We start from the raw sequence: 25,385 nt of genomic DNA, 5'->3' as shown, positions 1-25,385 counted from the left end.
AAAACCTACTACTTTACTTTGTTTTTATATTTGGGCATCCATATAAAATTTCATTTGACAAAAGAATCAATTTCACCATTCGAAAATTTGAAATTAAGACACTGGATTACATAAGAGCAACCTGGTATTTCATATCTACCTGGGAGGGAGTGGCTACGAGAGGAGAATTTGGGGGTGTTCTATGGGCAGGTCTCAGTTTGTCGCTCTATATCCTTTCATTTTTTTCACTTCTTATCTTCCTTTAACATTCTTTTACTACTCATCTTTCTCTTCCCACAAACTACTTCTTCAATATGCATAGCTACCATAGAGGCTGCATAACAAACCCCGGTTTTAATTTAGTTGTGTGGAGACCCCAAAGCCCGGTGTGGCCCCAAATGATTTCCACTGTGCCCTCCTGAATCAACTAGGAAGAAATGTAAGATTGAACAAGCAGGTCTAGCATCTGTTCTCCAATGTTAAGATGGGTAAAGAAATGCATATGTTAAACCTGTGCACAGAGGGTCACGCATCAGAATTGCATGTGCTTCAGAATGCTTTCAGATGGCTGAATAATCTTATGAATGTTCTCATGTTTGATTCCTGATGGTACAAATTTTGTGTTTTATGAAATTATCATCAAGAAGTTCAATTATAGTGGAAGAAAAAACTCTAGGAGGGTAACTTTAAACGGTAGACTATTTTTTATGAAACTCTTGAACTAACGAACTCACATTTGGTCAAAGTCTAAAGCAAAATGTGAATAAATAGCAGAAAACAAATTTGTCTGTAAGTTAGGAATTGGAAGGGGAAGTTGCTTTCCTAATGATTTTCTTTCTTAATTAAAACTTAAAGCCAATGGAATTATCCCTGAGTATTGAAGCCTAAAGTCAACTAATGATCTAAGTCATGACAAATATTGTTGGTAGGGATTCTAAAAGGAAAGGATTCTACTTCCCTGCTACAGAATCTACACACAGCATTAAACTCTCACACAGTGCCATCTCTGCCCCAGGCCCCTATCCCACCAGCTCTGGGTTCTCCACATCTAGCAATAGCCTTCACTAGCACCTTTAAGAGCAGCAGGAGCAACGGGAGCTAACAGAGGAGAACAGAGTAAATAGTAGAACTCTCTGTGTTCTCTGATGTCCAACTCCCCAAGTTGTAGGAACACTAACTATGGCATAGGTGGTGACAAACACAGACTCTCCCCTCTAGGAGATCAGCCTCATCTTTCTTCTTCCAGCTTTACATGCCTCCTACTCTGGGTGCTGAACTTCCATGACTAAACTCCACATAAGAAGCCACGGATGTTAAATCCATGAATTTGTCCTGTAGAGAATCCTAAAGTGAACTAGAAAAGAGAAAGGGAACAGAGGTCCCCCTTAGCAAATGTTCAATAGCTCACATTTCAAGGACAAAAGCAGAAGACTCATCATAAAGTGTGGCTTGGGCATTATTGGCAACAGTCATTTTATTTCTTGTTCATGTCCTTTCCTCTTCTTTGGAAAAGGTTCATTTAAACCAGGAAAAGCTAGCAAAGACGATATGGCCTATATAATTTATTTCTCACATCTCTCCTTAAGAAAATCATTAAGTATCATACTCTGAGTTTTCAGGAGTTTTTTAAGAGATCAGATGTAAGCTGAATCTCTGGACCCACAACAATCACACTGCTGCAGACACATCGAGTTGCTAGGGGTGACCAAGGCTTCCTTTCCCTCAAGAACTGAAAGGCAAGAGACATTGATGAGAAGACCATGCCACATTTTTGAAGTGAAAGCTGTGGACAGCCTGTCTGCCTGATGAACAGGTGAGAACTGACATGATGACCCTGGAATCTTTTCTAATTATGCTCCTGTTTCAGTCTTAGTTCCTAAATCCATTTAAATCCCATTACCAGTGCCATGGACCTCATTGCTTTCACGAGCAAATAATTGGCTGTAATACTGAGAACCACTCACTATACTCAATGGTTTTCTCTTCTGCCACATCCATTTCCCTTTGGATTTACACCTAGGGTGTGGCAAAAAGGTAAAAGTAAGAGTGGGCAAAGACTCCTCTATAAACCAATTATATCTTTAAACACAGTACCTATGTCATCCTAAAGGATATAATATAATCAATTACTTTAAGTTAACTTGAAAAATGTTTCCATCATCAAAGTATCTTTTGAAAATAACTGTCCAATAAAACACAAACCTTCCAGCTAACCCATCTTTCCTCATAAGTTCCTTTTATCATGGTCTTATGAATAAGTCACAAATCTTGTTTTTGCTCATTTATTCTGCGTTGGCATTGAGGAACACAGATAGAGTTAAAGGTGCCTTTACTGAACATCATTCCCACATTTTTCGGACAAGGAAACTGAAACTTGAGAAATGGAATGATGTTCCCAATCGATACAGCTGGTGTGAGAGGCAGAAGCAGGACTAAACCCTGGTGCCTGACTCCACAGGAACAAAACTTACGGTGGGTTTTATGGGAGTGGGGAGAGACAGGGGTGAAAAAGATGGTAGCGGTTGTGCTGGGCAAGAAATTAGGGCAGGTGTATTAGATGGCTAGGAGTCAGAAGTTAGAAGATTCAAATGAGGAAGAGAGAGAAAGCAGAGAGTTAACTTCCAAGGTACAAGTAAACTTCGTTCACTAAATATTTTTGTTAGAAGCTAACTATATGCAGAGTCTTTACAAAATCTAATTGTTACTACAATGTGGAAGTACTGACAGGAATAATTCTGTGCCCATATTTCCAAATTATACACTCTACTGTGTTTAATATTTAGTGATGTAGCAGACACACTGCTACTGTGGATCCAAAGACAACAGATCAGGAACTCCTAGTCTGCAGAGAAAGTCACACAGAGGTCCCTTAAATCCAATAAACACAGACCAGAGTGCAGGGGAAATAACAGAGTTATGAGCAAAATACTATGAAAGCACATTTAATAATTCCATTTATATGAAATGTTCATATAGTTAAATCTATAAACAGAGGAAGTGTATTTGTGGTTATCGAGGGCTGGGAGGGATTAGGAGTGAATGTGGGGTTGTGGCTAATGGATACAGAGATTTTTTTTCTTTTTTTGAGGTGATGAAATGTTCTAAAATTGTGTGATGGTTGCACAACTTAGAATATATGAAAAAAAAACCACTGAACTGTACACTTTTTAAAAAATATATATTTTATTGATTTTTTTACAGAGAGGAAGGAAGAGGGATAGAGAGTTAGAAACATTGATGAGAGAGAAACATCGATCAGCTGCCTCCTGCACACCCCCTACTGGGGATGTGCCCACAACCAAGGTACATGCCCTTGAGCGGAATCGAACCCGGGACCCTTCAGTCCGCAAGCCGATGCTCTATCCACTGAGCCAAACTGGTTACGGCGAACTGTACACTTTAAATGGTTGACTTGTATGGTATATGAATTATATAAAGCTGTCATAAAAAATAATGTTGGAACTATGGAAGGAAGCAATTAATTCCAACTTGAGTAAGATCAAGGTTGGTCTCCTGAAAGAGAGAATATCTGAAAGTGGACACCTTTGTAATAAAATTGCAGGAAAGAGTGGCCAACAGTAGCTGCCTCATACCCCATTTTCCTTCCATTCCATCCCAAAGTTGCATAACCCACTGCTTGGGGTCAGGGGCTCTTGCCTCACAGCCACCAGCGGTTCATATGCAGAGCCTACATAAATGGTGATCAGTCATGGGGAGCGAGAGAACACTGGGAGCCCACACATTTGCACTTAGTAAATGTAATGAAAAAACATCCATATTTAAAATTCATTTCCCTCCATTCCTAATAGGGCTTTCATGACTCTTAAGGACAAGTACTAAGAGTAATTACTAGCAGTGTCTTTGGTAGACATTGCTAATGATATACCAAATTATATACCAATCCTTACTAATAGAATGCCACTTTCACCACAGAGAATAATGTGACCAGTAAGAAACGACATTTCCCAGCCCTCACTCTGGATTGAAGTGTCCATGTGGAGAATAGTGTATGGGAACAGTAAGTGCAATTCCCCTTTACTCTCCTTCCTGATGCCTGGTGTGTGAACAAAATGCTGAATCTGCACACATCATCAGGCAACTCTGAGGGAAGGGCCCAGAGAATCACAGAGACCTTTACTCTGAATTCCTTGCACAGATGAATAAGTAATGTGGGAGCTATGGAAGGAAGCAATTAATTTCAACTTGAGTAAGATCAAGGTGGGTCTCCTGAAAGAGAGCACCCACTTCCAGATTTCTCATTACATAGACATAATAAACCCTACGTATTTATGTTTCCATTTCTCAAATATTTATTTATTGCAGCCAAACATAATTCCTAATACACTGCCTCTTTGGGAGATATTTCCGGTGAGTCATTTCCTAAATTAAAAAAAAAAATCCATAATAAGATATTATTATTTCAACAAATGCCCCAGAAAAAGCATTTGGCAAAATCCAACATTTATTCCTGATTAAAATTCTCTACTAAACAGAACCAAAAAGGAGTTCCCCCACCTTGATAAAGGGCAAATATGAAAAACCTACTACTAATATTATACTCAATAGTAAAAAAATGAATGCTTTCCCACTAAAATTAGGAACAAGACAAGGATGTCTACTCATCATTTCTATTCAGTATTGTACTGGAGGTTGTAGCAAGTGTAATAAAGCAAGAAAAAATAATTTAAAATCCAGATTTGGAATTAAGAAGTAAAACTGCCTTTATTTACAGATTATGTAAATATATGTATGTATGTAGAAAATCTGATGGAACCTACAAAAAAAAAGCTACTAAAATAATGAGAGTTTAAGAAGGTTGCAGATAAAAACCAATATACAAAATTTAAGTATAGTTCTATATACTGGCAGTGAACAATTAGAAATTGAAAATTTAAATGCCATTTACAATAGCATCAAAAATATGAAATATATAGGGATAAATATGAACCAAAAGGTGAAAGTACTATACCAAAGAACTAACAACTGCTGAGAGAAATGAAAGAATGAAACAAAACTACCAATCAATTTAACCTATTTAGCCCTAACCCGTTTGGCTCAGTGGATAGAGCGTCGGCCTGCAGACTGAAAGGTCCCAGGTTCGATTCCGGCCAAGGGCATGTACCTTGGTTGCGGGCACATCCCCAGTGGGGGGTGTGCAAGAGGCAGCTGATCGATGTTTCTCTCCCATCGATGTTTCTAACTCTCTATCCCTCTCCCTTCCTCTCTGTAAAAAATCAATAAAATATATTTTAAAAAAAATTTAACCTACTTAACGTTTACAGAAAACTCCATCCAACAACAGCAGAATATGTATACATATTCACTCTAGAGAGACAGGCTTTGTTTATGAGTCAGATGACTCAATATTATTAAGATACCAATTCTTCTCCACGTAGATCGGTAGATTGCATACTTACCAATCAGAACCCTGCCAGCTGTTTTAGTAGAAATTGACAACCTGAATTTAAAATTCATATGTAAAATCAAAGTACCAATAATAGCCAAAATAACTTTGAAAAAGAAAAACAAGTTGGAAGACTAATGCTACTTGATTTAAAGACTTATAAAGCTACAGTAATCAAGAAAGGGTGATGTTGGTATAAATGTAGACAAATAGATCAATAAAATAAAATAGAGAAAATAGAGTTCAGAAATAAATCTATACCTATATGGACAATTATCTTTTGACAGAGGCACAAAAGCAATTCAGTGAAGAAAAACAGTCTTTTCAGCAATGCTAGAGAAATTGGACATCCATATGCAAATAAACATGGATATATAATCTCACACCATATACAAAAATTAACTCAAAATGAATCATAGTCACAAATGTAAAACCTACAAAGTATAAAAACTCTAGAAGAAAACATAGGATAAAATCTTTGTGATGTTGAGTTGGGCAAAGATTTCTTAGTTATAGTACCAAAACACAATTGCAAAAGAAAAAAAATTAAAATTTGTCCATCAAAATTAAAAACTTCTGCTCTTTAAAAAACACCATTAAGAGAATAAAAAGATAAGACACAGATTGGAAGAAATACTTTCAAACATATTATCTAATAAAGAATTTGTATCCAGAACTTATAAAGAATCTATATATATAAAAGCCTAAGTGACCATCTGACCGGTCGACCATTAGACCATCTGACTGGTAGCTATGACATGCACTGACCACCGGGGGTAGACGCTCAATGCAGGAGCTGCAGAGCTGCGTTGACTTGGCAACTGCGGTTCTTGGGTGATGCACCTGAAACCAGAGAGGAGGGAGCCTGATTCCAGGGTGCATCACCCAAGAACCGCCCTCTTGCAATCTGGGACCCCTCAGGGGATGTCGGAGAACCAGTTTCAGCCCAATCCCCACAGGCCAGGCCAAGGGGCCCCACCAGTGCACAAATTCGTGTACCGGACCTCTAGTACAAAATAAAAAACAAAGAGCTCACAATTACAAATAAACAAATGGAAAAGATTTGGACATATCACCAAAGAAGGTGTACTAATGGCAAATGAGCTCATGGAAAGTTGCTCAATGTCATTAGTCACTAGAACAGCTCAAATTAAAACTATATGTATATATTCAAATGACAAATTAAAAAAAAACTGTATCAAGTGTTGGCAAGGATCTGAAATAAGTGCAACTCTCATACATTTCTAGTGAGATTTTAAAATGGACACCACTTTGGGAAAGTTTGGCAGTTTTTAAAAAATGTTCATGGACATTTAGATGGTTTCCAGTTTGGCTATTTCAAATAAAGCATTTTTGAAGTACCAATTGATTCAGCCACACCATTCCTAGGTATTACACAAGAGAAATAAAAATATACATTCATACAAAGACTTGTATAGGAATTGTCAGAGCAGCTTTATTTGAAATGATAATCCAAACAAAATGGATGAATCTCAAAATGACTATTCTGAGTGAAAGAGATCAGACATAAAAAAAAAATAACATACTGTATAATTCCATTTATATAAAGCCCTAGAAAATACAAACTAATCTAGAGTGACAGAAAGCAAATCAGTGGTTACCTGCAGAAAGTGAGGGGCAAGTAGGGGAGGAATTACAAAGGGGAATGAAAAAATGTTTGTATGCTATGAATAGTTAACTTCATAACTGAGGTGATAGTTTCATGACTGTATACTTGTCATACCTATCAAATTATATACTTAATTTGTCTAGTTATTTTATGTCTTTGTTACCTCAGTAAAGCTGTTTAAAAAAAAAAAAACAAAACTAGAGCCATGACCAGTGTGGCTCAGTTGGTTAGAACATTGTCCCATGCACCGAAGGATCATGGGTTTGATTCCTGGTCAGGGCACATACCTAGGTTGTGGGTTTGATCCCTGTTCAAGATGCATACAACTAGACTGTGAGAAGAACTTCCAGGGAGGGACAAAGAAAACTCTCTATATACAAAACAGGGCAGATTTATTTTATTTTTACAAAAATCTGAGCTAACACTAAAATACTATACATACTTTGCAAGTTCAGTAAGAGTCTGTGGTCATTGATGGATGGGCTCTCCAAATGCTTATGAAGGTATTGGCTTGAGACCTTCCCAAAAATATTTGAGGAAATGCTAATACTAAAACTCACAATGCAATGTTCTACTAAGCTTTTCCTCTACAAAGTGAATGAGTTACACAGGAAAAAAAAAAGTTTGTGTTGAAATAGACTATTGTAATGGATCCCACACAAGGGATTGAAATACCATCTGTGGAGCACATAATCCTATTCATTTAATGGAAAATGGAAAAAGTTTTTAGCTTAATTCCACACATATACAGGCATTATCTATTTTGGCCACAACTCTCACATTGTTGTCTCTTTAGGTTAAATCAGATTTAAGTAATAAGGAATATGATCCTAATGGACCATAGTTTCAAAAAATTAACAGACACTGGGATAAACTCCCACTTTTCTAAGCACAAATTCCTAGCAACTTAGCCTATAGCTTTTGATACAAATGCAAACTGATTCAGTTTGGAAAAAATTTCAAAATCATCAGCATACACTTTGGAGAAGAAATCAGATGGAAGAGACCTTCATTTGGGATAAATCACTTCCCTTGGTCCTATTATGTTTATGTCTGTGGGGAGAGAATGGTGACTACGGGAAGTGCCACACCAGAATCTCTGTTTTTAGAATGGCCTTCATCTTGGTCCAACCACTCTCTACAGAGCCATGGAATTCTTTCACAGATACCCCTTCCCACAGCATGTTTTCCACCACATGGCATTTCCCTCAGTCTGCCCTATTTCATCTTGCTGACACTTGTTTCCAGATACTTTGCTTCTGCTTACCCAATGCATTAGAATCACACGTTAATAATAGAGGCCACCCCCAGGGGAAGTTAAGAGGGCAGTAGCAACCATTGAGGCTACCAGTTTTTCCATTCAGTGTCCTCATCCCTCCTCCCTCCTCAGTGGTGATCCCCCAGACATTTATTTCCTTTTGGATTCTGGTGCCTTTATGTTCTTTCTGTTCTCCTTTCCTGTCTACATTAGCTTGAAAATAAATGGAATTCTCATACTCAAGGGTCAATGACTAATAATAACAGCTATGCTTTTCCCTAGTCAAAGATATTTGCATTTCAGTGTCAAGGCCCTAAGCCAGTGCGTAAATTAAGTGGTATAATTTCTTTAAAAGGGGCAGAATTAAGGGTCTGAGAGAAAGCACCAGGACCTTTGCTACTAGAACACACCTCAGAAAACCAAGAAACATAAACTCAGATGCCTCCAGGATCCAGGTGGCATCAAAAAGATGAGTAAGCAGGTCAGGGAAAACTCATAGAGCACTTGTTCATCTAAAAGGTATAGATCCAGGGGGTTAAAAGGTATAAACTTCCAGTTATAAAATAATGTCATGAGGCCCTAGCAAGTTTGGCTCAGTGGATAGAGCGTTGGTCTGCAGAATGAAGGATAATGGGTTCGATTCCAGTCAAAGGCACATACCTCAGTTGCAGGCTCCTCCTCGGCCTGGGCCCTGGTCAGGGCGCTGTAGAAGGCAACCTATCAATGTGTTTCTCTCATATTGATGTTTCTCTCTGTCTTTCCCTTTCTCTTCCACTCTCTCTAAAAGTCAATTGAAAAATATCCTCAGATGAGGATTTAAATAAATAAATAAATAAATAAAATAAAATGATGTCATGAGAAGGTAAAGCATGATGACTATCCTTACTAATAAAAGGCTAAGTAGCCGTCACGCCCTCATGTGTGATGCCCCCACGCCATCACAAGATGGCTGTGTGCACAGCGGAGGCAGGCTTCCCGTGGCCCCGCATGTGTGCCGTGGGGGCGGGGCCTCAGTGGCTGCTCCGCACAGCTTCCTCCAGGCTTCCCATGGCCCTGTGTGCCCGCCACAGAGGCGGGACCCCTGGCTCCAGCCTATCTCTTTGGGGCAATCCATTGAGGAGCCCTGGATGGTTGAGCAGGGCCTACCTCTTTGAGGCGATCGATCGGGGGCTCCCACACTGTGAGAGGGCACAGTCTAGGCTGGGGGACCCCCACCCCAAGTGCACAAATTTCGTGCACTGAGCCTCTAGTCTATATATAAAAGCCTAAGCGACCATTACAATGGAACGACCGAAACAACCTGAATGACCAGAACAAAAGGAACAACCAGTCACTATGACATGCACTGACCACCAGGGGGCAGATGCTCAATGCAGGAGCTGCCCCCCACCCGCAGGCCCCGATCGCTGATGGGGCCTGCCAGCCAACCTCCCAGGTCCCTCTCTCTGCCCCTCCCCTAGCCAGCAGGCCCAACTGCCTGATGGGGGCCAGGCCTTAGGCTGGGAAGGGGAACGGGGGGGGGGGGGGGGTGAGGGGGTGGAGGCAGACATGGGAGGTGAGGGAAGGAGGAGCGGGGGAGGCAGGGAACCACACAGGCAGTGAGGGAAGGAGGAGGTGAGGAGGCGGGGAGGCAGGGAGGCGGGGAACCTGATCAGCCCTGATTGCCAACCAAACCTAGGGACCCCACTGTGCATGAATTTCATACACCGGGCCTCTAGTAGTTAATAATACTGTATTGTATATGTAAAAGTTTCTAAGAGAGTACATCTTAAAAGTTCTCATCACACAAAATTTTGTAACTATGTATGGTGACATGCTAACAAAACTAACTGTGGTAATCATATTGTAATATACACATATATTGAATCATTATGTTATATACCTGAAACAAACATAATCTGTCATGTATATCTCAATTAAAAATAAATAAATAAAAGAAAGGCTCCTTTTCATTATCTTCTGTCTATTGCCACATAAAAATGTCAAGCCATGGCTGGGCTAGTGTGGGCCAGTGGTTGAGTATTGACCTATGAACCAGGAGGTCACAGTTTGATTCCTGGTCAGAACACATGCCTGGTTGCAGGCTCAATCCCCAGTAGGGGGTGTGCAGGAGGCAGCCAATCAATGATTCTCTCTCATCATTGATGTTTCTATCTCTCTCTCTCCCTCTTCCTTCCTCTCTGAAATCAATAAAAGTATATTTTTTAAAAATGCCAAGCCATGAACCCTAAGAGGCCCATTTCAAAACACACCATAATTAAAATGCCAAAGATTAAAGACAAGAGAGAATCTTAAAAACCACAAGAGAAAAGCAGTTAGTTACCTACAAAGGCGCTCCCAGTAGACTGTCAGCTTATTTCTCAACAGAAACTCTGCAGGCAGAAGGGATTGGCAAGAAATATTCAAAGTGGTAAAAACCAAGGAACTACAACCAAGATTACTCTACCCAGTAAAGCTATCATTTAGAATCAAAGGATCAATAAAGAGCTTCCCAGACAAGGAAAATCTAAAAGGGTTCATCACCCCCAAACCAGTGTTGCAAGAAATGTTAAAGGGTCTTCTTTAAGAAGAAGAAGGAAAAGGATAAAACTATGAATAATAAAATGGCAATAAGTACATATCTATCAATAATAACTTTAAATGCAAATAGATTAAATGCTCCAAGCAAAAGACATATGGTAGTTGAATGGATAACAAAACAAGACCCTTACATATGTTGCCTACAAGAAACTCACTTCAGATGAAAAGGCACGCACAGACTGTAAACAAAGGGATGGAAAATGGTATTTCATGAAAATTGATACAAAGAAAAAAAGTTACGCTAGCAATGCTCATACCAGACAAAATAGACTTTAAAACAAAGGCTATAACAAGAGACAAAAAAAGGACCCAGCAATTCCACTTCTGCATATTTATCTGAAGAAACCTGAAACACCAAATTGAAAAGACCTATTATACATCCCTATGTTCATTGCAGCATTACTTATAATAGCCAATATATGGAAGCAAACTAAGTGTCCATCAATAGATGAATGGATAAAGAAGATGTGGTGCATATATAAAATGGAATATGACTCAGCCATAAAAAAAAAAGAATGAAATTTTGCCATCTGCAACAATCTGAATAGACCTAGAGGGCGTTGTGCTAAGTGAAGGAAGTCAGACAGAGAAAGACAGATGCCAGATGATTTCACTTATGTATGGTATCTAAAAACAAAATAAATAAACAAGCAGAACAGAAACAGACTCAGATTCAGAGAACATTTTGATGATTGCCAGAAGGAGGGAGGTTGCAGGATGAGTGAAAAAGGTGAAGTACAAATTAGTAGTTACAGAATAATCATGAAGATGTAAACTAAAGTATAGGGAATATAGTCAATAATACTGTAATAACTATGCCTAGTGTCAGATGGGTACTAGATTTGTCAGAGTGACCACTTCATCAGTTACATAAATATCTAATCACTAGCTTATACACCTGAAGCTAATATAATATTGCACATCACCTGTAATTGAAAAATAAAAAGAAATACCTAAAAAAATGTCAAGCCAGTGTTATCAATCACCTGTTGTTGTTTTTTCTCCAGGGAAAATGAAAATCTAAGTTTTATGTTAAAATTTTTTTAATGTAAAACACTATGTGGACCAAACAAAATATGATTATACATCAAATCATCCAGCCTACTACTCTGCCATCGTGGGGACAGACTATTGGCCTGCTTTATTAAAAACATCAGTGAAGGTCCTAAAATGTTCAGAATAAAGCTTTTAAGATTTTTGACAGGTTGCATTTTAAACATTACTGTCTTTTTTTCTTAATTTTAGTTTTTACCCCTGTATCAAGTACAAATCTATCACTTATACAGCAGTTTTAAATTTCATATTGAGATGTTTCATAAGCATCCTCACTTTTGGTGAACAACTGTTTGCCATGAAATATCTCTGTTAATAAGAGTTCCACACTTGGAGGAGAAGCCCAGCCAATGCTGAACCCCATTGGTGAAGCTCGTAAATGGCTACATCACCTATGCCATGGGGAAGGGAAGCCAGTGTCTGCTATATCCTGTCATAACTCAACTAAAAATTCCCCTGTCATGATTGTGGAAACAGACATGTCCTTAGAAGAAAGTAAAGAAGAGTGACATCAGCAACATGCCTGAAAAAGACATCCATCCTGGTATCCCCCTTCAACACCAACCATTCAGCATCCCTCAGGGACAGAAGTGCCTTTGTGGGAGCTGTGGGATCCACCACCACATGCCAAGGGGGCCAGAGGAGTCTTGCCCACCCATGTGTATCACACAGGCCTCAGCTGCGGACCCCTCAATGGTCGTGAACGGTCTCCAGTCCCTTTGGCCATGGCCCAGGAGCCCCTAAGGAACACTGTTTTAAGACAATCACCCATGGATGAAAGAGCCTTTCTGGAAGTCCCAGTTCCCAGCAGAGAAGCTCCAGCACATCACTGGAGAAAGAAAATACAATGTGGACACACTGCAGAAGGTAAGAGGAACAGTTAGGCTTTACCCACAGCAGCCTTCCCCAGGGCGGCACAGCTCAATGCCTTCTGGTCCTGTGATTTCTCTCCCAGGGGCAAGTGAGAGCATGTGAGGTCCATTTCTATCTTACCACATCCAGAGTAGGGAGTTGTGAGCTGCATGACTGGGGAAAGGGAAGAGGAAAGCAGCAGATGGGATCTCCCAGGGCAGTGGTCGGCAAACGCATTAGTCAACAGAGCCAAATATCAATAGTACAACAATTGAAATTTCTTTTGAGAGCCAAATTTTTTAAACTTAAACTATATAGGTAGGTACATTGTTATTAACTTAATTAAGGTACTCCTAAGGCTTAGAAGAGCCACACTCAAGGGACCAAAGAACCACATGTGGCTCGCAAGCCGCAGTTTGCCGACCACGGTCCCAGGGCATTAAAGGAATGTGGATCCTACTCCCTGTGTTGCAGAGGCCATCAAGAAGCTCACCCGTGAGCCACTGGAGATGCCTGGCTCATGGACACCCCTCCAAATGGCCCATGTGTACTCTCAATGCTCTGTGCACCTTACCCACACAAACCCCCACTCTGTCCAGCTCTCTGTCCGCACTCCCAACAGTAGTGAGAGTGAGCTTCGGCAGATGTTTACTGAGCACATGCAGAAAGCTGGCTCACATCTGGGCCAGGAAGAGACCACAAATTTTAGCTTTAGCTCCACCCTTGGGAAAGCAAAAAGGAGGCTGTCAGCACCTGGCCTGGTGTGTTGCAGGATGCAGAAAAGGTATACAAGTTTAAGAATTCTGCCACAAGAGGGAGCATAACGTGTGGAGCAGGCTTATCAATAATAGGTCTGAGAAAGCCCAGAATCCCTAGCAGATCTGATAGAGGTATTTACCTTCCAATTTCAGTAAAGACTGAAGGTGGTGACATGACCACACAATGCAAGACTTCAAGGAATATTAAATAACAAGGAAACATGACACCACTGAAGAGATACAATATGCACCAGTAACTGACCTCAAGGACATGCAGATCTATAATTTACCTGTCTAAGAATTCAAAATAGCTATTTTAAGGAACCTAAATGAGTTAAAAGAAAACACTGAAAAACACTCAACAAGATTGGGAAAACAATGGATAAACAAAATGAGAAGTGTAACAAGAAATAGAAATCATAAAGAAAGGACCAAACAGAAATTCTGGATTTAAAGAATATAATAATGAGTGAAATAAAAAATGCAATAGAAAGTATCAACACAAGAATGGATCAAGAAAGAAAAGAAACTGTGAAGTAGAAGATATTTCAATACTATCCAGTTAAGGGAGAGCAATGAAAAAAAAAAAAGAATGAGAAAGTGTGAAAAAGAGATCAACCAAGGAATTTGTTTGCATATATGCATAACCCATGGACACAGACAATAGGGTGGTGAAGGCCTGGGGTAGGGACTGGGGACAGGCTAGGAGAGTTCAATGGGGGGAAAAGGAGACATATGTAATACTTTCAATAATAAATTAAAAAAAAAAAAGACTGAAGAAAGCCTACATAATCTGTGGGATAACATCAAAAGAAGCAATTGCGAATTATTGGGAATCCCTGAAGGAAAAGAGAGGAATAAGGGAGCAGAAAGTTTATTTAAAGAAGTAATGGGGGATAACTTCCCAAATCTTGGGGGAGATTTGGATATCTAAGTTCATAGAGCTTATAAGTCTTCAAACAAAAAGATATCCCATGTTCATGGATCAGAGTATTAATATTGTTAAAAGGTCCATACTACCCAAAGCCATCAATAGCTTCAATGCAATTCCTATCAAAATGCCATTGGCATTTTCAAGAAACACAGCAAACAATCCTAAAATTTGTATGAAACTACAAAAGACCCCAAATAGCCAAAGTGATCTTGAGAAAGAAGAACAAACCTGGAGGCATCACATTTCCTGATTTCACGCTATATTACATAGCTATCATAGCTGTATGATATTGGCATAAAAATAGACACATAGGCCAATGGAACAAAATCAAGAGCCCAGAAATAAACCCTCAAATATATGTTCAACTAATATTTGATGAAAGCACTAAGAATACTCAATAGGGAAAGGATAGTCTCTTCAATAAATGGTAACGGGAAACAAAATGATCACATGCAGAAGGATGAAATTGGACACCTATCTTATATTAGTCACAAAAATTAACTCAAAATGGATTAAAGACAAACATAAAACCTAAAAACATAAAACTCTTAGAAGAAAACATAGGGGGAAAACTCATTGACATTAAACTTCACAGTGAATTTTTTTATACAACACCAAAATCACAAGCAGCAAAAGCAAAAAAAAAAGTGGGACATCAAACTAACAAATTCTGCACAGCAAAAGAAACTATCAACAAAAAAATGTCAACCTGCTGAATGGGAGGAAATATTTCAAATCATCCATCCAAAATATATAAAAAGCTCATATACCTCATCAGCACACAAAAAAATTAAAATGGGCAAAAGACCTGAATAGATATTTAAAAAACAACAAAAACATACATATGGCCAACAGATACATGTAAAGGTTCTCGATATTACTAATCATCAGAGAAATACAAATTAAAACCATAAGGTGTTATCATATCACACCTCTCCGAATAGCTATCAAAAGATAACAAGTGTTGGCGAGGATGTAGAGAAAAGGGAACCCTTGTGCACTGTTGGTACAAGGAAATGTAGTTGATACAACCACTATGGAAAACAGTATGGCAACGTCTCAAAAGATTAAAAATAGAAGTACCAGCAATTCTACTTCTGGGTATATATCCAAAGGAAAAGAAATTAGGATCTGCACTCCCATGTCCATTGTAGCAGTAGTAGTAATAGCCAAGATATGGAAACAACCTAAATGTCCTTTGCCCGATGAGTGGATAAAGAACATGTGGTATACAGGCATACCACGGAGATACTGCGGATTCAGTTCCAGACCACTGCGATAAAGCAAGGCATGTGAACTTTTTGGTCTCCCAGTGCATAAAAAAGTTACGTTTACACTATACTGTACTCTATTAAGGGTGCAATAGTTTTGTGTCTTAATAAAACAACATGTACACCTTAATTAAAAATACTTTATTGCTAAAAAATGCTAACCATCATCTGAGCCTTTTTGCTGGTGGAGTGTCTTGTCTTGATGTTGATGAAAACACAATACTATATATAGAATGGAATATTATTCACCCATAAAAAGAAGAAAGTCCTGCCATTTGTGACAATATCGATGGCCCTGGGGTCATTAGCCTGAGTGCAATAAGTTAGAGAAAAACGAATACTATATGATATCACTTAACATGTGGAATCTCAAAAAACTAAACTCATAGAAACAGAGGGTGGAATGGTGGTTACCAAGGCTAGGGGTTGGGAGGAGGCAAATGGGGAATGTTTGTCAAAGGGTACAAAGTTCCAGTTATAAGATGAATAAGTTCTGGGAAATCTAATATATAGCATAGTAACTTAATAATGCTATATTATATACTTGAAGTTGATAGGAGAGTTGATCTTAAATGTTCTCACCACAGAAAGGAAATGGTAATTATGTCAGGTGATTAAAGTGTCACTAACCCTATTGCAGTAATGGTAATCGTTTTGTAATGTATTAGTGTATCAAATCATCACACTGTACCACTGTACACATTAAACTTATACAATGGTATATGTCAGTTATATCTCAATAAAACTAAAAACAACAATAGCCTTAGCTGGCTTGGCTCAGTGGATAGAGCATCAGCCTGCGGACTGAGGGGTCCCAGGTTCTATTCTGGCCAAGGGCACATGCCTGGGTTGCGGGCTTGATCCCCAGTGTGGGGCGTGCGGGAGGTAGCCAATCAATGATTCTCTCTCATCATTGATGTTTCTATCTCTCTCTCTCCTTCTCCCTTCCTCTCTGAAATCAATAAAAAAGAAATATATTTTAAAAAAAACAACAAAATTAATGATCCAAAGAGTCTCTGATAAAGTTAAATATTTATAATTGCCATCTAAAGTTATATAAAAGCAAAGTAAATCCCTTAAAGCATTGTTTTTCAAATAAGTAGACTCTAAAGACTATTAGTTCCATCATGTTCTTGGGGGGGAGAAATGGGGGTATGGAGGGATTAGGAAATTCCATGGTCAAATAAGTTTGAGACATGCCTCTACTCCAAGCATGCTCAGAGCCTTTAACAGACTACCTTAAAGGGGATCCAGCAGAAGGCATTTCCCAGTCTTACTGGATAAATTCTGCAGAACAATTATTCAGTGGCTCACAACAGGGGCATGCAAAAAACAGGGCCCAAGTTTCTAGAAACCTATTCTTCTCCCTGTATCAACAGATAGATTTCATTTGAGGTGGCACATTTCATTTTCTGTCCCTCAATTACATGCTAAATACAATGAATTAACTGAGTTATGTTTCAGCTTAAATAACTGCCATATCTTTAGACTTGCCCTAACAGCCTCTGGCCCTCCAATGCTCCCAGCTGGTTTCGGAGGCCCACCTTCAGATCATGATGCCTCCTGTGACCTTAATGGAGAAGACTCCTGTGCTCTGTGGTGGTTCTCTTAGAGCTCTAGCTGATATCTTTCAAGAAAGCAAACAAACAATGCACACTTAGAACTTGAGATAACACTGAAACTTAAGGAAAGGATAGTGTCCATGCAGTTTTGCTTCTATCAGTCCACGGGTCTTCCTCTCCCATTAATATCTCTGTGTGTGGCCCAGAGGGATGTACTAGTTTTATGCTGCATTATCTGTAAAAGTTCGTACAGTTGTGCTATCCCAAACTAAAAAACCAAGTTCTGTCACCACCTGGTCATGTGAATGTTTTGTGGTTGGTCACTTAGATCAAAATGTGTTTTTGCCATAATTTTAAATGACTTTGCTCTAAAAGGATTTGAACCATTGTGCAATAAAAATTGCTTCTCAGTTCTAAGCTTTTATATTAGCTATTATCTATCTCTATAAAGAGACTGCATAAATTATTAGGCCTGTGAAAATTCTATCTGCTCTGCAAAGACTACAGTTGCAGAAACTCATTTTCTAGAGATAAGGCAAGAATTTTCATTGTTTCCCTCAGCCCTCTCTCTATGGGACCCTAAAGTCAGGCTTCCTTAAGCAAAAAAGAGTAGCAGATGTGATTTCCATTTGTTTAGACTGAGTCATGATTTCTGTGTGTTTATACTGAGGCTACCTTGAATTTATAGTGTTTTTAATTATTATTAAACTCATGGTTTCTATTTATAAAATCCTAACAATGAGCAGACATTGGCCATTAGTGAGGCAACAGAGGTTTTCTGCATTGTTTTCAGTGTCCTATCTTCCCTGCTAGCAGAGACCAATGACTAAAATTGGGAAGCAGAAGTTTAGGTTCCAACAGATGTGTGAGGGAATTGAAATTTCTGCTGGTGCAGTGTGTAGACAAAGGGCCTTTCCCAGTATTTACTGGTAGGTTCCTCTGACCACGTCGGGCTCCATAGTAACAGAATACAGGGTCCCATGGAAACATGGAAAAATCCACTGCCACTGGCAGAAAGGGCATCAAGGGTACATACACTTAGGAACATACCATCTGATCATTGTCAGTTCAGGGCTTGTTGGCTAGCCTAAAAGGATTGTCTCGCTTTTAGCTGCACTCAAAAGGGGCTGCGTAAAATGGTCTACACCTAAGGTTGTTTGAAAATATTTAACAAGGTCACAACTTTATTATTAAACAAGCCTGTGAGACTCAAACATACCCAGAGCAGAGCGCTAAGGTTGCCTTCAACTTCAGAGAGGTGGTCCTCCTCTCCTAAACTCTCACCATCCCCCAGAGCCCAGCTTGCCAACACAGCGCTCCCCAAACGCTGAATCTTCACAGCCCCATACGAGGCATCCTGTCGGCACTCTTGCTCTTCTCATCCTGAAACATCTGCCCCCAACTTTTCAGCAGCCAAAGACCAAAATGACATGATGCCTAGATAAAGAAGTAAAGGTGTCCTTCCATGACCTCCAAGTCAGAGAAAGAAGTATCTGCTGCCCAGCTCTTCCCAAAAGCCTAGCCCATTTTGACCAATTTGCCCACGTCTGAAATATCCTTCCTATCAGACCCTCCTATGGCTGACGCTGAGACAAATGTGGCTGTTGAATATCTTCTTGCATTCCCAAACAAAATTCCTGACAAAATAATCCTGGGTTAGCTTAGCAAATATTCCAGTTCACAAAGAGGAAGCTCATTTTCCTGGGGACCAGAGCAGGAACAGCACATAGGACCCCCAGTTAAAGGGAGAAGTTACGTGTAGCAGGAGGCTCTGGGCCAGGTGCATGACTCGGGAACCTCAGCTGATATCTCCATGACACAAAGGTCCAAAATGCCATCGGATGCCAGACCGAGTCTAATACAGGGATGGCAATGTGAGCACTCGGGCTGTACCAAGCCCAAGACAGAAATCACTAATGAGTCACTCTGCTCTCTCTCAGCACAGACATAGCCTCAGAATCCTTCTAAACACAATATTCCAGGTAGCCACTTCCAAGAGAAGGTACCCTCTCTCCCAAAAGGGAAACTGTTTGTTACTTTTGGTCCAATAATATTCCAAAACAAAAAGAAGAAATGGGGGAAATGTATGGGTCATATGGCCAACAGCCTAATGTGGCCCCCTAAAGTGCTACCTGTGTGGTAGATGTGTCTCCTGGAAGAAAAATAGTCCTGGGTAAGAGAGCTGCAGATGTCTCTAAGCCTTTAACCCACAATTTGGGTTTAAACCCCATTGCTTACTGAAGCATGATATTCAAGCATGAGTAAAGTTTATCTGTCGGAATTATTTTTTATGTAAACACCAACCACAGTTCTAGCCCCTTATTTGCCTACAGCCAATTCAGTTTTTCATAAAGTTGGCCAAGCTAAAAATCAGCTGTGAATATTCATTCACTGCATGGTAATCAATTGTCACACTCATCTCTGCTAAGAACAGGAAATCATATACAGTTCCGTGTGAGGGAGTTAAGGCTTCTTATTTACGGTTCCCAAGTTCTCTTAACGAGTGCCAAAGACATGCAGGGCACATCCATGGGAACTGATCTTCTACTCAGAGTTGGCCTACAAGGCAACTGAGCGGGTGACCCAGCCCCCAAACCTCTCCCGTGTCTTCCTTGCAAGCCACACTGCCTGCAATGCCCCCATTCCAGCTTTAATTTGAAGTTAGTATTTGACCTCTAGCATCAAACAAACATAGACTAGGAGCTGTCTACCACAAAGGAAACATTTGTCAGAACGTTCCCTTCCTTTGCAGTAGCACCCAGCAGGAGAGGGCAGCATCTGGGCAGAAGATGGAAGCGGGACTGGAGAAGAGACCCCTGGCCATGCTTTTGTCCATTCATGATTCTTCTGCAAGCAGCCCGGCTTAAAATGATTCACTTTCTCTCCGATCAGCCCAGGTGAAGCCAAGGACATTGGAGTGAGAATGTATGGTCAGCCCTGTCTTGGGATCAATCAATCCTTCCCACAGAGGGAGAGTTGCCACTTTCCACTCTGCTACTGCTTTTCCTGTGAGCTTTTCCTAGTCCCATGAAACCAAACCTATAGGCAATCTCCACTTGCTAATAGGGTGGGTTCCAAAGATGTGTCTGGAAGTCAGTTTTGTGTACCTCCAAACACATTTTCTAGAATTCTAAGGTTGCAAATAATGGCTAGGCACCCAGGGCAGCCTCCAATGCACATTTGCTACATAATTTACAGCTGTGATTTTCAAATGTTGTTCCACAGCACACTGATGTGCTGCAAGAATTTTTAAGCTGTGCAATACCTGACTATTTAGTCAGGTGCACTGACCTCCTTTCCCTTAGAGCAGCGGTTCTCAACCTGTGGGTTGCGACCCCTTTGGCGGTCGAATGACCCTTTTACAGGGGTCACCTAAGACCATCCTGCATATCAGATATTTAAATTACGATTCATAACAGTAGCAACATTACAGTTATGAAGTAGCAATGAAAATAATTTTATGGTTGGGTCACAACATGAGGAACTGTATTTAAAGGCCCAGAAAGTTGAGAACCACTGCCTTAGACTGTCAAACAAAAAATGACAACAGCCAACACAACAATAGCCATCTGGTGTGAATGAATCAAAATTATACCTATTTTTTTGGTCATACCGGCAAAAAACATATTTTTTGATGTGCCACAGAATTTTAGTAATTAGTTCCTTTGTGCCATGAGCTGAAAAATATTGAAAATTGTGGAGATCACGAGTGTGGGTTTCAACTCCTTCCCATGGACCAGAGCATTCATGTTTCAGTTCGGGCTGCCTACAGCTCCTCTGGCTGCCAGAGCTCATGGTAGGGGGTCGTGGAAAAAGACAGGAGGTTGCCCTGGCTCCAGACCATCACTAGAGTTGAAAACAGTTGAATTCTTAGGAGAGGGGACCTGTTGAATTCTGGGGTGAGAAGAGAATGAATCCCCATGATGTTGGTGAGTGTAACGGGCTTCAAAGAGCCTGGGCCTTCTGCTGACTCTCCCTGACATGTGTTATTCAAGTCCCAGTCTCCAACTGTCTCCTTTACCAGCCCTGAAATCAGCCAGTTTCTCTCTCCACTGCCACCTGTTGTTTCTAATCAGCATTTCTGTGGCTCTCTGAGAAACCAATCAGTCTCACTTCACCCCCCAGCCTGTTCCTGTCACTGAAAGGAAAACACAAATGGCACTGGGAAATAACGTCTTCAGTCTCAGTGATAGAAGATACAGCGTCTAAAACAGACAATGGTCACAGTATGTTCCATCGAGGTAGTAATCAAGGACTGTTTTCTGGCATTTAAAAAACTTCAGAAAATACAAAGAAATATTATGTAGCCCTAAAAAAGAAGTCCTGTCAAAATGCTGCAGCATGGATGAGGTTGTTGAGGATATTATACTAAGTTTGTCATTAAAGGACAAATACCATATGATTTCTACAGTAGTCAAAATCGCAATATGCAACAGCTAAAGTAGTCAAATCCTCAAAACAGAAAGTAGAAGTAAATGGCTGCAGGGAAGGCAGGGGGGGCTTTCAGTTTTGAAAGACGAAAAAGTTCTAGAGCTCTATTGCACAACAATGTGAATATACTTAATACCACTAAAAAATTATTAAGATGGGCCCTGGCTGGGTAGCTCAGTTGGTTAGAGCATCGTTTCGATATCCTAAGGTTGCAGGTTTGATCTCAGGGCACATACAAGGAGCAGCCAATGAATGCATAAATAAGTGGAACAACAAATCAATCTTTCTCACCCTCTCTTCCTTTCTCTCTCTCTCTCAAATTAATAATTTAAAAAAGTTTTAATGATTAAGATAGTAAATTTGATGTTATGTATTTTTTACTATAATCTAAAAATAAATGAATAAATAACTTCACAAACAGAAGAGACCACAAAAATTTAGTGTGGTGATTGCCAAGGAGAGGGGGAGGTAGAAGAAGGTAGTGGAGGGTATAGGGGGGATAAATGATGATGGAAGGAGACTTAACTTGGGGTGATGAACACATAATACAGTGTACAGATGATATGCTGTGGAAATGTGCACCTGAAACCTGAATAATTTTGTTAACCTGTGTCACCCAATAAATTCAATAGAAAAGGGAAAAAAAGTGAACCAAAAAACATGAGATGCCAAAATTATTGGCTTAGAAGTTAATCATCTTTTAGTCTTGTGAATATTTTAATTTTAACATAGAAATGTGTAAGAGAATCAAAATATATAGTGTTTATAATTTTAGATTTTAAAATATATTTGTAATATTTAAAAGAGTATATGGCCTGTTAGAATAAGAGAGCAGTCTTCTAGTTTCACTTTTTCAATGTGTAATGCAATAATTGATTAGAAATGTTATTTTAAAGTTGAAATCTTAAAATAGAATATTACAACATTTAAAAGAACTTAAGATTTCACCTTATCAATAAGTTGAACTTATATTTACAAAAAGTACTTAAGCAAATAGGACAATTTGCCAGCCTGGAAGCTGGATTAGATAAAAATTAAATTTATTAAATATACAAATTCCATTTTAAAAACTTGATGGTGTTTATACTTGTAAAACATTAGTCAAAGGCCCCCTAATGTGTTTTTAGAATTTGTTATACCAATAAATGAAACAACTGTAAGCTAAATTTAGCTTTAGAAATAATAAGGTCTTGGATTTATAACTTCAGTAAGTCAATAATTAATTATTAACACTAATAGAAAAAACAGAAAGAGAAATTAAGAAAGATTTCATTTACAACTGCATCAAAAATAATAAAATACCTAAAAATAAATGAACCAAGGAGGTGAAACATCTGTACCCTGAAAACTATTAAGACACTAATGAAAGAAATGGAAGAAGACACAAATAAATGAAAAAATACTCCATGATCTGAATTGAAAGAACTAATATTGTTTAAATTTCCATACTACCCAAAGCTATATTCAGATTCAATGCAATCCATTAAAATTCCAATGGCATTTTTCACAGAAATAGAACACACAATCCTAAAATTTGTGTGACCCATAAATGAACCCTAATAACCAAAGCAATCTTGAGAAAGAACAAAGATGTCGACATCACACTTCCTGATTTCAAACTATATTACAAAGCTATAGCAATCAAAGCAGAATGATACTAGCATAAAAGCAGACATATAGATCAATGGAACAGAATACAGAGCCCAGAAATAAATCCATGCATATATGATCTCCAATAAACAGTGTTGGGAAAACTGGACAGTCACATTCATAAAATAAAACTTGATCTCTATCTTACACCATATACAAAAATCAACTCAAAATGGATTAACAACCTGAATGTAAGACCTGAAATCATAAGTCTTCTAGAGCAGTGGTTCTCAACCTGTGGGTCTCGACCCCTTTGGCAGTCGAACAACTCTTTCACAGGGGTCGCCTAAGACCATCCTGCATATCAGATATTTACATTATGATTCATAACAGTAGCAACGTTACAGTTATGAAGTAGCAACAAAAATAATTTTATGGTTGGGTCACAACATAAGGAACTGTATTTAAAGGGCCAGAAGGTTGAGAACCACTGTTCTAGAGGAAAACATGTGGTAAGCTCCTTGACATCAGTCTTGGTACCAACATAATGTCACCCCAAAGCCTCTGCGGATGGCCAGCCGGGCCAGCCAGGCCTCCCCACTATCCACTCTGTGTGCACTCAGTGCTGTCCTTTGAAAAGTCCTACCAGCCTGGACCAGAGATATCAGCTCATGCTTATTCTCTAAGATGTTTCATTATTCAGCAGCATTTTTAGTCAAAGGCATGCAAATTAAGAAGAAAATTAGCAAAAAAGAAAAATGGCACAAGGTATAAACAAAAAAGCATTCTCATATACTGCTGGTGGGAGTATAAATTGGAAACATACCAAATACCTCTGACTTCTAGGAATTTATGCTTACCTATTAATTAAGGATATGAACAAAGATTTAACTACAATAATGTCTTCTAGAGCAAGTCAGTTTATAACAGGTAAAACTTAGAAATCACAAATATCCAATAGTTGAAATTGGTTAAATAAATATTTACAATGCAATAACACTGACATTTGCAATATGTTACAGAAGTACATTTATTGACCAGGAAAGACATTCACAATGTGTTTTTACTTTCTTCTTTTTGTTTAGTTACATTTTCTAACTTTTTTCAATGAACATTTATTATCCTATATAGTGCTGGCTTTGAATAAAATCCAGGGGTTGGAAGGAAGAGAACACATATACTGATCCAAGCTGTGTGTGTGTGTGTGTGTGTGTGTGTGTGTGTTACATGCCATTGAGTTGTCTTCAATTCCTGGCAACTCTATGGATGAGTGATGTCCATGTGCTATTCTGAACAGCCCTGCTCAGCTCCTGTAGATTCATGCTTATGGCATCTTTTATGAAGTCAGTACATATCATATTTGTTTTCCTTTTTTCCTGCTGCCTTCTCTTTCAAAGGAGCCTCAGACAGGTATTAGTGGCTTATCTGAGGTCACCCAGTGGAGTGGTACTCTCACCCGGCACTGCAGATTCTTAAGTCCAAATGTGTCTGATCATTCCTAGTGCCTTCAGATTAGAGCAGAACCTTATCTCTCTCTCTGCTACTCAACACCAGTGTCTCGGCTCAGAAAGCAAAGGTGACCTCCAGCTGTGTGGTGAGCCAAAATATCTGAATAGAATTGTTTTTAAATTCTCTCTTCGACATGTCCTATGCACAATGGTAAGAAACCTCAACTGCAAACTGCATGTCGTGTCATAGTCTAGGATTTTCTAAAGTGTATCATCAAATAACAAACTTCTCTCAAGACATCTCAGAATGAATTGGTGAGATGGGGAGGGGAGGGAAGAGAGAAAATGACGATAAAAAAGATCTACTTTGTGACCCAGGCTTATAGTCACTTCTTACTGTGAAAGCTCCTCTACTTTTAATAAACCTCATCATTCTCTTCACCAGCAAAAAACACGTTGGCCTCTCAGAAGTTAACTCAGGACCCTGGTCAACTGCTGTGGGAAAGTTTTGTCTCTGTTCTCTTTTGTGACCTAAATCTAATAACTCCTTGACCCATTTCCAAAGAGACATGTACTGAAAACGGTGATTAACATTACTGTATCTGGCCTTGAAGCATCTATCTAGAGCATCTGTT

At 39.2% G+C, this 25,385-nt stretch overlaps 1 protein-coding gene across 6 annotated transcripts in view; it reads right to left on the bottom strand.

The window, feature by feature from the left end:
• Nucleotides 1–25,385, bottom strand: part of MEGF10 (multiple EGF like domains 10) — a 369,913-nt gene that overhangs the window by 86,425 nt on the left and 258,103 nt on the right. The gene's annotated exons all lie outside the window — the stretch shown is intronic.

Source organism: Myotis yumanensis, unplaced genomic scaffold (assembly GCF_028538775.1).
Source record: "Myotis yumanensis isolate MYYU_CA2020_CCGP unplaced genomic scaffold, mMyoYum1.0.hap1 SCAF_4, whole genome shotgun sequence".
NCBI classification, from domain to species: Eukaryota; Metazoa; Chordata; class Mammalia; order Chiroptera; family Vespertilionidae; genus Myotis; species Myotis yumanensis.
Note: the sequence above shows the minus strand (reverse complement) of the source record. Positions and strands in the feature narration are given on the sequence as shown.